General features: G+C 41.9%; 1 protein-coding gene across 2 annotated transcripts in view; it reads left to right on the top strand.

The window, feature by feature from the left end:
• The first annotated feature begins 2690 nt into the window (after positions 1–2690).
• fam110b (family with sequence similarity 110 member B) overlaps positions 2691–13947 on the top strand; it is a 64141-nt gene continuing 52884 nt past the window's right edge. For both annotated transcript variants that reach the window (XM_080439551.1, XM_080439550.1), the window contains exon 1: positions 2691–2798. The gene's annotated coding sequence lies outside the window, so the exon portion shown is untranslated. The remainder of the gene's footprint in view (positions 2799–13947) is intronic.

Below are 13947 nucleotides of genomic sequence, written 5' to 3'. Positions count from 1 at the left end.
GTATGTGTGCTTGTATAACTTTAGCATATAGACGTTAGCAAGTGATGCAATGCTAGTGTACGCGGCTTACGCTGGCCGGTGCTTTTCGGCTTAAAACGGCGATAGCGCTCGAAAGATAGGTCGTGCTGGGACGGGGGGCGGCTCGTTAGATCCGGGCTGGCGAGGCGCACCCAACGATGCTTGGCTCTCAAGTCTAGGAGGCGAGTCCCGTGGAGGTCACGGGCCGCACCGTTTTCAGACTGTGAGTGTGACCACATGATTGACATTTGTATGTAATTTGTTCTTGTTTCCTCCTGTTCACTATTTCTTCCCTCCTCCTGAATTTTTCATCTCACCCCTCTCCTCTCCCCCCCCCCCCCCCCCCCCCCTCTCTCTGCCTGGCTGTGTTGCTATCTTGATTCATGTGGAGGGTTTAGGGTTTAGAGTCAGTAGTGTTTCCCTCTGCAGTGACTGATCTCTTTGATTAGATAGAGTTCAGAAACATGCACCATTCCCCGAGGAAATTCACATGATCACATCTGCTTTGGTCCAAGAGCTGCACGCACACACACACACACACACACACGGATGCATGCACACACATGCACGTACGCACGCACGCACGCGCACACACACACACACACACACACACACACACACACACACACACACACACACACACACACACGCCGACATGCAAGCAAGCATGTACAGTTAGCATGGTGGTAAATGATGACAGATGGGAGCTATCTGATGGATTAAACCAGATTTAAGCACCACATACAATATGAAACAATATAACAACCACTTTTGTGTTTATGTTTAGAAAACAAATGTATTAGATTCAATGGTGTAAAAAAGTACATTTACGTACTGTAAGTACTGTACTTAAGTACAATTTTGAGGTACTTTACTGGAGTATTTCCAATTTTCAATACTTTTACTTCTACTCCACTACATCTCAGAGGCAAATATTGTACTTTTACTCCACTACAATTATTTGACAACTTTAGTTACTGGTTACTTTGCACTTGATATCGGCTACTTGAAAATAGCCGATCTACAAGGTCACAACGCGTCACATAGTGAGCATGTAGATCTGCTATTTTCAAACATTTTAGTACTTTTACTTTTGGTACTTTTTTGATGCTGATACTTTTGTACTTTTACTCAAGTAACATTTTGAACACAGGCCTTTTACTTGTGGTATACTTTTACTTGAGTAAAATATCTGAGTACTTCTTCCTGCACCACTGATTTGAATGGTTTGTCCAAGTATTGTACTTTTAATGGATTGGTGGTCATTGATCCTGTTGTCTTTATTTCTTATACGCAAGGCTTTTTAGAAAGTTGCTTGTTGGACCTGCTGTACTGACTTTCCAAATCAAAGGAAAAACTGTTGTGGAGAAAATAATAAATACACCTGCTTCCATGCAGGTGTACTTTATCCAATGATTGAACAATTCAAATTCATCATGCTTTGTGTATAAAAATGGTTAGCAGGTGGATCAAGATGCAAAGAGGAAAAGATGAAGTCACTAGGGTTCAATAGGGCACAGATGGCAGGAGTTTCAGTCACAGTGACTGGTCAGTGGTCAACTGGCTAGAGTTTTAAACCATTAAAACCGGGAAAGTATCGTAATTTTAGATTAGCAACATACGTTTTTCAGAAAACTCTTATAGGTTTTAGGATACACAAGCTCACAGCTTGTCACTTCGTGCCATGCTGCAAGTTTGTACCGGTACTTTCTCTTCTGGGCGTCCCTGGCACAAAACATTTTCAGATGGGGGTCCGCGGCCAAAAACATATCATTTTGGGGGGTCCATGGCACAAAAAGGTTTGAGAACTACTGATTTAGAAGGCATTTGCAGAACCGGCCTCAGGTCTTAATGGGTTAATAGGAACAGAGACTAAATTGACATCTGCATTTTAATCTGTGGGAAAGACATCAATAAATAGAAATGATGGTCAAAAGTGCACATGCAATGACTGTGGTAGGAAAATCTGAATAGCTACTCTTCCTCAGGTGACTGAGAACTTCAATGCTGGAGGGTGGTACAGTACTTGAGTACATGTAATTACTGTAGTTACTTACTTTCCACCGCTGGTTATGGTACACCTTATAGGACACTTTATGTTGGCTTTTCTTGAAATTTGATACTTGGCCACCTCTGCTCTGGGATAATGACACATTTTCTGAAATAAAGCAATTCATTATAAATAAATAACAACTACTGTTTTTCTTGCAAGCTACATTACACCAAATACAGTCTTGAAAGAAAGACAAATTAAACAACCCTTGATCAAATAACAAATAACAGATAAAAGAGGTTTTCAGAAAAAAAATACCGGGCTGTCATCCATATCAAAACTGAATCAATGCTCTTTTCCTATTTCTTTGATGGATGGGGACCTGTCAGTGTGCTCTCTCTCTGGCACGGCTGTCAAAGAAGCCAGACTCACTGGCCCTTTAAGACAGGACGGACCGCTCCATTCATAGTCATGGGGCGCACTGCCAGGCTGAAAGATATAAAAGGAAGGTGAGTGGAAAAACATTGGTCATAATGACAAATTCTTTGATAAGATTAGCTTAAAAATATGTATTTAAAAAAAAAAAAAATTGTAATTCTACCCCAAACTAAAAACTTCGAGTGTGCTTCCCATTTGCTCTCCCCCTATTCCGTGGCAGATGGTTGCTCCGGTACATTGCAGAGCGGCTGGCTGGCTTGCAGCATGATGCTTTCATAGACACACAGCGACGGACGGACGCACATCATTGCCGCAGCATCCTTTGTGTTTTCTGCCCCCGGGTACCAAGGTAAGAGCCAGTCAGCGACCTGTAGGGCTTCGGTCGGGGTTTAACTGCCACCCTGGCTGCTCTTTTTTACCAATAAGGTAGTGATGGAATGTTTAGTTTTCGCCATTGACGCTGCAACGCTGCAATTGTCTTCTTAACCCCAGCTCTCTCGTTTCTTTTGCGAACGGTGTCGGAAAAACATGGCTATTGTTCGGCGTGCTGTCACAAAAGAGGAGCTGAATTAAATGCTATTTTTGCTTGATAGTTCATAATTTGGAGGCCTGTCGACACTAAGGATATCAAGGCGAATTTTGTTAATGCGACATGCTGTGTTAACATGTATTGTTGTTTTGTGCATAGAGCTGCCGTGCAAAGCCAGGCAGCACAGACACACGGGTTAATCGTGTTCAGTTCTGCTGGCATGATTAGTGGTTTTTTTTGGATCACATTGCACCACCATCACCAGCAGCACGACACGCGCGCGCTCGCTCTCGCACGCGCGCACACGCATGCATGCAAGGTAACTAGTAAAGGTTGAAACTTGGATGGTGGTGGTTAAAAATGTTCAGCCCCTGACCTTATCAAACTATACATTGCACAGTAGATGATGGATGCATTATTCTTTCTCTGCTTGAGGGATGCTGCTATTTCAGGGATTTGGACATACAAGTAAATTGTGTCATCATGTCTATTTCAAGTTGCAATTGGTATTTGTGCTTATGTTGTCGCATATTATTCCCTGGCTGTTTTGTGACCAGCGATGCTGTGGTGGTGGTGGTTGGTTTTGGTGTGGCCTCTCTGTTTGCAGACCAATATGGGAATGCAAAGTCAGCACTGTTATTGTTCTGGGATTATGAGATTTGACATGATTTTTGTCTAATAGAGCACAAGCAAGCAAGAAGGGCCATATCTAATATAGTCTTTGCAACTAAAACTGCACATTTTGTTCTAAAGACACATACTACATTTACAATTTACAATTACAGAAATGGATAAGTCACACATGCCAAAAATGTATCTGATATAATAATGATACTTGTAATAACACGGTAATAACACAGCATGCCTTACTTACAGGCCCAGCGCTAGCCGACAAAGGTCTGTGTGTGTGTGTGTGTGTGTGGGGGGGGGGGGGGGGGCGGGGGGTCCTCGTAAGTATGAGGAGATTCTTTTTTTTCATATATATTTTTCCTTGTCATGTCTTTATGTCTGTCTATCAGTCCCTCCTGGTACACACAACACCACTGACCACTTCTTAACACACTGAGGAAGGCTTGACGCCGAAATGCTTGGTCTTATGCATACCTGATCAGCTCAGAGACGGGTGCGTAGGTGGAGATCAGATGTAGAATAAAATAACCTGTACACTGTCTACACTTGCACAATAAGAACAGCTTTTATTAAGGCAACGTTTCGGTCAATAGACCTTCTTGGATGCCTGAAGAAGGTCTATCGACCAAAACGTCTATTGACCTTAAGCCTTAACTCTTTGACTGCCAGCGAAAATCTGCGTTTTCCTTACCTTTAAACTAATCACAGAAAGAATATATTTTTTCAGTCTGATGGAGCCCCCGACCGTTGGAAAACAAAAACGTGTCTCTGTGGTGTCCGCGAGAAAACAAATGTTTGCATCGCGAGCCACTGTTGTCTAGTTGTGGGCTCTTGAGCGTAGCCTAAATTGGCCGCGTCCACAAGAAAGTGGAGGAAACGACACTTTTCCAGATCCAATAACATGGAAGTGGATTTGACATTTTTTTCGCGATTACGTAATATTTCCTGTTTCAATACGCCACTGAGGCGCGCAGCGTTCTCCTACTGGGTGAGGCTATGGGGCCCTACTGGGCGGGGCTTCTTTTGCTCGACATTAGAAGAGTTGGGAACGGTGGGCGTTGTCATAATCTAATACAGCCCAAATACCCAAACTCAGCACCGGCCTCAGTCGCCTCGTTAATCACTGAACTCCCAACCCACACCTCATGGGATCGACTCCCGTTGACGATACTACTTTTTCCAACAACCACGGACTACTTCGCTTCGCGGTTAAAGTAGAGTTTTGGACCGTGACGGAGGGGCGCAGTCTCAAGCGAACTTGAACCACAAGAAGCACCACCGAGCGTGCTAAAGCTACTGTGTATATTAATGTATTACTGTGCTGAACGTTGCGAAGTTCTCTTGAGCCCCTGTCCGAGTTATGTACCGATAGGCACATAATCGTAAATTATCCCCCCCCCCCCCTAGGCAATGCCAGCGCCGAGCATTATTTTCCACCATGGAGTACTGTCCTCCTGGCCCCGGCCCCGGAGAATGCTGGTCACGTCACTGAGGGTCAAGTGTTGGCTCATGTGTTAACGGGAACAGGGCCATCTAGCGTAAAAACCATTGAAAACACAAAATCTCATCATTCTCGTCATTGGCAGTGTGAGCCGTGGCAAAATATATAACATTGGCAGTCAAAGAGTTAATACAAGTTGTTCTTATTGTACAAGTGTAGACAGTGTGCGGGTTATTTTATTTTATTCTATACAACAGTCAATTGGATTTATGTATGTCAAAGAGCATTAGTCAATAATATTGTCAATACAGTACTTTCTATTTGGTACATCTAAACATACCCACTATATAAATTGTATTAGCTGCAGCTGTGTTTACCCTGTTTATGGCATGTCTGTGAAAAAGGTCCATTACAAGCCCATAGTGTTCCCTTGGCTATCAGTAGTACACCTGGCTGTACTGTAGTTCAATAGGCCTCTGTTGGCCTCCGCAGCCTACTGTGTGCAATCAGTAGACTTACTGGTACCGACCAAAATCACCAAAACGCTAACATTAAATGTGTTTTTCAGGGCACTGGTCCGCAGTGAGCCATCACAGATGCCTGAAGCCTAATTCATACTAACTTACTGTACATGACGGTGTCACGCGATTAAAATAGCAGACCTACAAGCTCACAGCGTGACGCATCCCCAACATGTTGGAAGCTTGTAGGTCAGCTGTTTTCAGCGTGACACTGTCACGTTACGAAATATGAATCAGCTTTATGCCTAATTTATACATTGTCTTAAAATGAAAATAACCGATCTATAAGCTCACAATGCATCGCATGCTATTTTCGGCATGCGACAGGGTCGTAACTTGTAAGATGAAGTATAAATCAGGCTTTACTGTGCCTGGGCATAATTTGTACAATACTCACTTATTTGATTTATTAGAGTGAGATGACACAATTTTTATCTCCAAATAACTGCCACTGAAAAACCAGTGGTGTCATGCATCTCCAAAATATCTCTCTCTAAACAGGTCTGGATTTCTTTTCAGAATGACCAGCGATTTACAATTTTAATTTGTATTCCTCTACACACAAAAAAAAGAAAGACCAAGACATAATTTCACACATAGCTAAGCATTATCTCCCCTACCATAGCCCACATGGCGCTTAACCCATTAAGACCTGAAGCCGATTCTACATGTCTCCTAAATCCCAACAGTTTTCTAAAAAACGTATGTTTCTATATCAGTGGTGCTCAAACCTTTTCATGTCAAGGACCCCCAGAATTATATGTATTTGACCCCGGATCCCCATCTCAAAATATTTTGTTCCAGGGGGTCCCAGAAGCAAAGATTTTAGTTAAAAATGTTCGCTTTAAAAATATATTATATTCAATGATTTGCACATTTTCACTATTTTTCAAAAATAGCAAATCTACAAGCTCATAGCGCGGCACTCGGTGCCGCGCTATGAGCTTGTATATCTGCTATGTTTGAATAGCCAAAGTGTAAAATAATGCTTTTTAGCTCAAATAAAAAAAATGACAGATGCGTTCCAGGTCTTAATGGGTTAACCTCATATTGAATATTTGGGGTGTTATATAAGTGTTATAGAAACATTAAACTAGTTAATGCCCCCACGCCCTGCCCCCAGACAATTGGTGTCTTGGTGTCGCTTGCTGCCACCTTTGTAGCGTGTCTGACTGACTGACAATGCACTTCATGGGCACAGTATTACTAATTATACTGTCAAGCAAAGCTATGTAACCAACTAACTAATGAAAAATGGCCATTATTGACTGGCCTTGCAAGTAATAATAGAAAACAATTTCCTGTATGTTGGTTATTTATCTGTAAAAGATGTGCTGTGAACTACATACAGACTCAGAGTGCACGTGCACACAGTATAATGATTCCCTCCTGCAATATAAGGTTCATCCTACGTAACTGACTAACTGAACTCACTTGAAAAATGTCTAATGCATTTTATCTAGTGGATCTGGCATAGGCTACATTCTGCCTGTCTGTGTTTCACTCTCTCTCTCTCTCTCTCCCTTGCTGCCTTTCTCTGTCCCCAGCTCTCTAATCCCTAACTGTTGCCTTTGTAACTGGGTCTGTGGTTTGTTTGTGTGTGTGTGTTGAGCGATTGTGGGTGAGTGCATGTGTGCGTGGGAACACGTAAGGCCTAATGTTAGAAGGTATTTGAGAATTTGGGGAATGTGAATAAATGAATCTCTGCAGCAGCTTTCATGTGAAAGGCTTTGCTGATTTTGGTCTGAGGGCTCTGGCATCCGAGAACTAACATAGCTCTGATGTCATTGTGTCCCAAAGGGCCTGTTTAACTGTTATCAGTTTGAGTTTTTGGCATTATAGGGCAGAAACAGACACATTTAGCAACAAAGCCAAGGGCATGATAACAGAATAGGACAACAGAATAACATTGGCATAATACTGTATATAGATGACTACATTTGGTTGAGTAATATAACAAATAATCTATGTTTTGCTGAGACTAACATACTGTTAGAGACCTGGCCTGTTAATGATTATAGAAAAGCTTCTATGGTCATAGCCTATAGTATAGGACATTCCCATTATGGAAGAGATGTTGCACCACTGGGGGTAGATTGTACACTTTGACTATATTTATACGTGTTACTTGATACCACTGTTAATACTGACTACATTTATAGTAGTAAATACTCTTTTGACAACATTTATATCTATACCTGTTAATAGCTCAGTTAATATACATAATATATACTGTGTGTGTGTGTGTGTGTGTGTGTGTGTGTGTGTGTGTGTGTGAGTGTGTGTGTGTGTGTGTGTGTGTGTATATATATATATATATATATATATATATATATATATATATATATATATATATAATATATATATATATATATATATATATATATATATATATATATATATATATATATAGAGAGAGAGAGAGAGAGAGAGAGAGAGAGAGAGAGAGAGAGAGAGAGAGAGAAACTTGGCAATTCATTCAAACATCTCCTTTGGTCAGCTGTTTCACTTTGCCCTCGTCTCCAAACCATTACACAAGAGTTAATAACCAGAACAGTGTGCTATACAATCCACCTACCCATCCTTCAGGCTCACAGAGGAACAATCAAAGCAGAGGTAATTCTGTGGGGACTTAAAGGGATATTTCACTTTCAAAAAAACTTTTGGTCATTTTATCGTCTACTCAGGCTTTTGTGAACCCCCCAGACAGTTTTTAAGTTGCTTGATTCAGTATTTAGATATTTGATAATCATTTTATCAGACACGCCCCCTTCCTATACAAACCCATTATAACTTCAAACTCCATTTTTAACATGTTAGATTCATCAAAAACACCCGTCATTGGTTCTGCTGACTCACCCTGCCCTCCTAATACGCGAGGGGGCCGTGTTTTTTCGATAACTTTTTTCATTTATTTTAAATATTTTTTTGGGGAAATGAAAAAAATTAAATACATTAAAAAAATTCAATAAAATAAATGAAAAAAGTAATCGAAAAAACACGGCCCCCTCACGTATTAGGAGGGCAGGGTGAGTCAGCAGAACCAAGGACGGGTGTTTTTGATGAATCTAACATGTTAAAAATGGAGTTTGAAGTTAAATACTGAATCAAGCAACTTAAAAACTGTCTGGGGGGCTCACAAAAGCCTGAGTAGACGATAAAATGACCAAAAGTTTTTTTGAAAGTGAAATATCCCTTTAAGTGTACAGTTAACCCTCTTCTAGGTTAAAACAGAAGAAGCGAGTGCTGCCTGGGTTCAGTCACAGTGGTGTTGGCAGACAGGTGCTCTTCAGTGAAACAGGCAGGTATACATAGAAGCAAAAATGTCCTGAAGTTCTGCTTGTGGTGAGGCAGACTGTAGGGAAAAAGTCAACAACAGAACAGGCAGCAGAAGATGACCAAACCCTCTTCTAGATTAGTGGTTCCCAACCTTTTAGCTCGAGACCCAAGAGAGAAATTTGATGTCTCCCGGGGACCCAAACTAGTGAAAATAGCATATATACAAGCGCTGCAATGCGTTGTTTTTGAAAAGTCTTCTAGATCACTAGTTCTCAAACCTTTTCATGTCAAGTACCCCCCAAATTAATATGTATCTGGCGAAAATATATTGTGTTGAAATGTTTAAAAAAATATTCAAGATATTTGAATATAGATATTTTGAAAATAGCAGATCTACAAGCTCACAACGCTTCGCAACATCTATTTTCAAATAGCTGATGTATTTAGTGTTAATGTGGTTAAACTGGGGACCCCATGGAACCCCCTCAAGGACCCCACTTTGAGAACCACTGTTCTATATGGCTTGGCCTTTCGGCTACACTGTAAAAACACAAGCCTACATACAAAAAGTACAGTACACAATAATATTGTGTGCTTGTGCAAAGGGGTAACTCGCAAGATTACATTTTTAGATGAAATGTAAGCAGTCTACTAAGTCTAGGATTGTGTTGTGAGTCTAGAAGGTTTATCATGCGTAGGGATCTGTGCTTGCATTGTTAATGCTGTTATAGCAGAACTGGCTATCATGTTAGCCGTGTGCTTTACCTCTCTAGCCGTCCCTGGCCATTATGAGCTAACGGGACAATAAATTGGCTGCATGTGGTTTTACTTTGCATAGCTGTTGGATTGCGTCACAGATATTAGCAACACCTTCAGTGTGTGTGTGTGTGTGTGTGTGTGTGTGTGTGTGTGTGTGTGTGTGTGTGTGTGTGTGTGTGTGAGAGAGTGTTTTTTTTTTTTTTACTACATATGTCCATAATCTCTGCATTTGTTTTAACAGACCTATCAAGAATTCCTGGCTGATTACATTAAGCCAGTACATACATTGCCTTGTTTCTCTCTGTCTACACATACATGCACACACTTGTGGTCAACAGCTGAGAAAATTGGGTCTGTGGTAAAAAAGGAATTTGCTTTGGCGAGTTGTGCAGTGGCACCCCAACTTTAAATTATTATATACCGATTGGGAATCTTGAGGTGCCTCACAATTCGATTTGACTGTGATCCAGATGGCTATGATGCGATTATATAGACGGATTATGCTCAGTTTCTGATTTCTATATGATTCTTTTCCCATCCTATCAAATGAATAACATCTTTGCTTCACTCAAAATGCAAATACAGACATGTTTACGTGTTAGCCAGTTTGCATAACACCATCAAGCTGGCTTAAGCCTGATTTATACTTAGTTGCACTCTGGTGTTGCGTGCCGTAAATAGCAGATAGCAGCTCACATCGCGCCACATTCGTGACGTGCTGCGAGCTTGTAGATCTGCTAATTACTGAGCACGACACCGGCACACAACTAAGTATAACTGAGACTTTAGCTGTCAGTTACTTCACACAACGCAACTGGATGCGTTGAACATCCACTGGAAACCGACCTGTGTGGCATGTCTTTCCCCCTCACTGCCCTCAGTTTCCTGTTTCTGACTAAAGGTCAAATCAAATCACACACATCACATTTGTGTTGTACTTTTACATGTGTTATGTGATTGTATTGGAATTAGGGCTGATGTACTGAAGTTTAGAAGCTTCATAACATTGACATTCTCGTTCTATATCATCCTTTATTTACTGTATATGTGGTTGGTCCACCCCCAAGCTCTTGCATACTATCCCAAATTCTGGTCCCTCGTAGATGAACCCCAAAGGCGCCTGCACAAATCAGCATGTTTATGTATGTGCCATAAAGCTGAATGGCCACACAATCATAATATGAATAATTAGACCTATTTCATCCCGCGGGGGAAATTCAGTTTTCAGCTTCACCCAGCTGAGTGTTTCCCACTGGGGGGGGGGGGGGGGGGCAGTTTGTGGTTAAGTGTCTTGCTCAGGGATACCTCAGCACATTGCCGAGGTAGGGAATCGAACCTGTGATTGCTTTCTACCCATTCAGCTATGTACAGTATGTATGCAGCCACCACTGTGCCATGCGCTTCAATGTATTCATGCTCGTTTTTGCATGCGTCTAGTATTAACTCGGTTTAAACCAATGGGGTTGTCCTGCACAATTGTTGACCGCTAGTTAGAAACGTACTTTGCATCCCAGCGATGTGGACTCCTGCAGAGTGAATTTCTTCCAAGGCAGGAAGCATCGTGAGAAAAGCCAGAAGCTCACTTCAACCAGACCATGTCAACATGCTAATATTTCATAACAGTATTTTACAGTACAAGTAAGACGCGCGAACGCGGGAAGCGAACGCAAAAATAATAATAATAATAATGAAAAAATATATTAAAGAAAAAGTTAAAAAAATAAAATAAAATACAAAACATTTCTGCGTTAAAAGGAGCATCTTAGAAAAATACAAATTCACAAAAAAAAAACTTGGAATGTTTTTGAACAATTCAACAAAGTGTTTGAAGTGCCTGTTTCACCCACTTGCGGGGGGCGGAGCCAAAATCCGAGCCCGAAGTATTTGTTCGTAGACCCCCACTTAGGGGGGGTAGAAAAAGTTTCGGAGCGATCTCTCTCTATAACGTGTTAACTCAGAGTCTAATACATCTCTCCATCTCTGCAAGCCACAGGTCTCAACTCATTCTCAAAACCCCAAAATGTGCAATGCCTTCCACACTTCCCATTACTGGATTACCGTAATGCCTCTACCTTTAACCTTACATATGGGTAATGTAGTAAATCAGTTATCACCGCAAGGATTTTCCAGGGACAAAAGCAGGGACTATTTACAGCTAGACTTTTCAAATCTGTGCTTTAAATTAAATTTAAATGCAGTGATAGTGATAGTGAAAGCTATTATTATTATTATTTTTATAAATATTAAAAAAAAAAGCCATTTAATCAGATGAATTACTAAATTATTTAACACTTGTATATTTGGTACTTGTGATGCAAGGTCCATGACCCTTTCTTACATACATACACATGCATACACACACGCATACACACACGCACACATACGCATACTCGCACGCACACGCACGCACGCACGCACGCACGCACGCACGCACGCACGCACACACACACACACACACACACACACACAGTTGGTTCCTCTGTGCGCTCCAGCTGTGGGGCCCTTCCTGAGGTTGCACTTTTTCCCCCCCCCAACCTGGCATCTGTGATGACAGACCCTAGCCTTGTTCTACTGTTGGCAGGAGCCCTACGCTCCTCTCTCCTCTCCTGTTCTCTCTGTCAGCGGATACACACAACAGCAGCATCCCGATCATCACACACACACACACACAGTGGTGGAAAAAGTACTAACATTTTTTACTTAAGGAAAAGTACCAGTACTGCAACACACACGCACGCACGCACGCGCGCACGCACGCACGCACGCACGCACGCACGCACGCACGCACGCACGCACACACACACACACACACACACACACACACACACACACACACACACACACACACACACACACACACACACACACACACACACACACACACACACACACACACACACACACACACACACACACACACACATGCTGTGTCGCAAATTTAGCATGTGCTCAGTACCGGTGAAGATTTCACTCTTTAAATCTTTTTGTACACCTCTGTATACTGCCCACCTGTGGTGTCGCTACAAGCAAGGCAGCATCAGACGACTCACAGTGGCCAATAATGACTGTATGCGGCTGCTGCTGAGAGCTCCAAGAAGCCCCAGTGCAAGCCATATGTTTGTTAGTGTTGGGGTACCCACCTGAAATAAAGATTGAATTGAATTGAACACACACACACACACACGCTCACGCTCACGCTCGCGCTCACACTCACACTCACACTCACACTCACACTCACACTCACACACACACACACACACACACACACACACACACACACACACACACACGTGCGTACATGTGCGCTGAGGCCTTGGAAGAGGTTGTAGCTTTGTATGTGTCATTTTTGTAAATTCCTTTTAACATCATCTCTGTAAATCTGTATGATCTAAAATTGACTATATATTGCACATCTTTAATTGATTTAATTGTTTTAAAACAGAGTTGGCATTGGAAGTGTAGTTCAGTAGCAACATATTCACCTGGACTATTCTTTATGGCAAAATAATCTCTTCTAATTCCTGTGATTCCAGGGGCATCTTGAGATTTGAGATTTGAATTAAGCATTTGTTTTGCCCTTTGCCCCCTACATTTGTAACAATGACGGTACTGTAGTTTAAAACAAACTGGGTGGTGAGTGGGGGATTTACAGACACCAGCATTGATCAGTTCCTTGCCAAAATAGATGCTAAGATATAAACATGAACCCTGGTGCTTAAGGAGGAGGAGGATTGATGAAGAACTTTAAGGAGAAGTCGAGCCACCACGTCTAATAAACCTTGTCAGATCTCGACTAGCTACTCATTCTCTCTCTTCTGTCTTTCTTTTCCTTCCTTGTTCCCGTGATCTCGTGAAGGGTTGGGAAGTAGAGCAATGGAATAGTCGCAGAGAGAGAGAGAGAGAGAGAGAGAGAGAGAGAGAGAGAGAGAGAGAGAGAGAGAGAGAGAGAGAGAGAGAGAGAGAGAGAGAGAGAGAGAGAGAGAGAGAGAGAGAGAGAGAGAGAGAGAGAGAGAGAGAGAGAGAGAGAGAGAGAGAGAGAGAGATCAGGAAAGGGAATGAAAGAGAGAGAGAGAGACAGAGAGAGAGAGAGAGATCAGGAAAGGGAATGAAAGACAGAGAGAGGTATGAGTGAAGACACTGGTGAAGGAGAGAGAGAACAGAAATTAATGAGAAGCAGGGTGGATGAGAGAGTGTGCGATGAAAAAAAGTCAGAGTCAGACACATTGACAGACAGCCAGACTTCCAGTTAGAACGGTTTCATTGGCTTTGTTTTATTTCCATAAACATCACATTTAACCATGTGATCACGACATTGGGAGATTATGGAGACAAAAGAAAG

The sequence above is a fragment of the Gymnoscopelus braueri genome (assembly GCF_963280865.1).
Source record: "Gymnoscopelus braueri genome assembly, chromosome: 10".
Classification (NCBI taxonomy): domain Eukaryota; kingdom Metazoa; phylum Chordata; class Actinopteri; order Myctophiformes; family Myctophidae; genus Gymnoscopelus; species Gymnoscopelus braueri.
Note: the sequence above shows the minus strand (reverse complement) of the source record. Positions and strands in the feature narration are given on the sequence as shown.